Source organism: Arachis duranensis, chromosome 9 (assembly GCF_000817695.3).
Source record: "Arachis duranensis cultivar V14167 chromosome 9, aradu.V14167.gnm2.J7QH, whole genome shotgun sequence".
NCBI lineage: Eukaryota > Viridiplantae > Streptophyta > Magnoliopsida > Fabales > Fabaceae > Arachis > Arachis duranensis.
In genome coordinates, this window is record NC_029780.3 from 19814520 (window position 1) to 19816559 (window position 2040).

Here is a 2040-nt window from a genome sequence, read left to right on the forward strand (position 1 = left end):
GACTTTACTATGAGTTTGTGTGTTTTTCTGTGATTTCAGGTATTTTCTGGCTGAAATTGAGGGACCTGAGCAAAAATCTGATTCAGAGGCTGAAAAGGACCGCAGATGCTGTTGGATTCTGACCTCCCTGCACTCGAAGTGGATTTTCTGGAGCTATAGAAGCCCAATTGGCGCGCTCTTAACTGCGTTGGAAATTAGACATCCTGGGCTTTCCAGAAATATATAATAGTCTATACTTTGTCCGAGATTTGATGGCCCAAACCGGCGTTCCAAATCAGCTCAAAACTGCCCGGCGTTAAACGCCGGAACTGGCACAAGAAAGGGAGTTAAACGCCCAAACTGGCACAAAAGTTGGCGTTTAACTCCAAGAGAAGTCTCTACACGAAAATGCTTCAATGCTCAGCCCAAGCACACACCAAGTGGGCTTGGAAGTGGATTTTTATGTCATTTACTCATCCTTGTAAACCCTAGGCTACTAGTTCTCTACAAATAGGACCTTTTACTATTGTATTCTTATCGGTGTAGCTATCTTTAGTCTTATGCTATCTTAGATCATGGGGGCTGGCCTCACGGCCATGCCTAGACCTTGTTCTTATGTATTTTCAACGGTGGAGTTTCTACACACCATAGATTAAGGTGTGGAGCTCTGCTGTACCTCGAGTATTAATGCAATTACTATTGTTCTTCAATTCAATTCATCTTATTCTTGTTCTAAGATATTCATTTGCACCCAAGAACATGATGAATGTGATGATTATGTGACACTCATCATCATTCTCACTTATGAACGAGTGCCTGACAACCACTTCTGTTCTACAAGCAAACAAGGCTTGAATGTTTATCTCTTGGATCCCTTGATCGGAATCTTCGTGGTATAAGCTAGAATTGATGGCGGCATTCAAGAGAATCCGGAAGGTCTAAACCTTGTCTGTGGTATTCTGAGTAGGATTCAATGATTGAATGACTGTGACAAGCTTCAAACTCCTGAAGACTGGGCGTTAGTGACAGACGCAAAAGAATCACTGGATTCTATTCCAACCTGATTAAGAACCGACAAATGATTAGCCGTGCCGTGACAGGGTGCGTAGAACATTTTCACTGAGAGGATGGGAGGTAGCCACTGACAACGGTGAAACCCTACATACAGCTTGCCATGGAAAGGAGTAAGAAGGATTGGATGAAGACAGTAGAAAAGCAGAGAGACGGAAGGGACAAAGCATCTCCATACGCTTATCTGAAATTCTTACCAATGAATTACCTAAGTATCTCTATCTTTATCTTTATGCTTTATTCATAAATCATCCATAACCATTTGATTCTGCCTGACTGAGATTTACAAGATGACCATAGCTTGCTTCATACTAACAATCTCCGTGGGATCGACCCTTACTCGCGTAAGGTTTATTACTTGGACAACCCAGTGCACTTGCTGGTTAGTTGTGCGAAGTTGTGATAAAGAGTTGAGATTACAATTGTGCATACCATGTTGATGGCGCCATTGATGATCACAATTTCGTGCACCAGGTGGCAGTGGGGCGGGTAGGGGCGGGTTTTAGCCCTATCCGACCCGCCCCGCCCTCCTTGCATTCCACTATTACCTGCCCCACCCCTACCCGCGGTAGTAGGCGCCTGTACCCTAACCCGTTACATATGTCCTTGGCAAGTTCCCACTCCTCATTACTTGGCACAGTTTTATATTGGGGTTCCTTTTGTCTTAACCTAGGAAAGACAGCTCTATACAACAATGCAGTGTCTAACATCAAATAAGTTGAGTTCCACCTAGTCGGACAATCAAGAATCAATTTCTTAGTAAATGGAATCGCTGTTTTAGCATACCAACTCACAAAAGTTTCATTCCTTTTCGGCGTTGCAGTCCAATACAATACACTACTACGAATCTTTTCAATACTTTCCTTAACTATACTCAAACCATCCTTCACAATCAAATTCAGTATATGAGCACAACAACGCATATGCAACAATTTACCCCTCAACATCAAGAATGAAGAATCTAGCCGCCCCAACAATTCATCTATCATA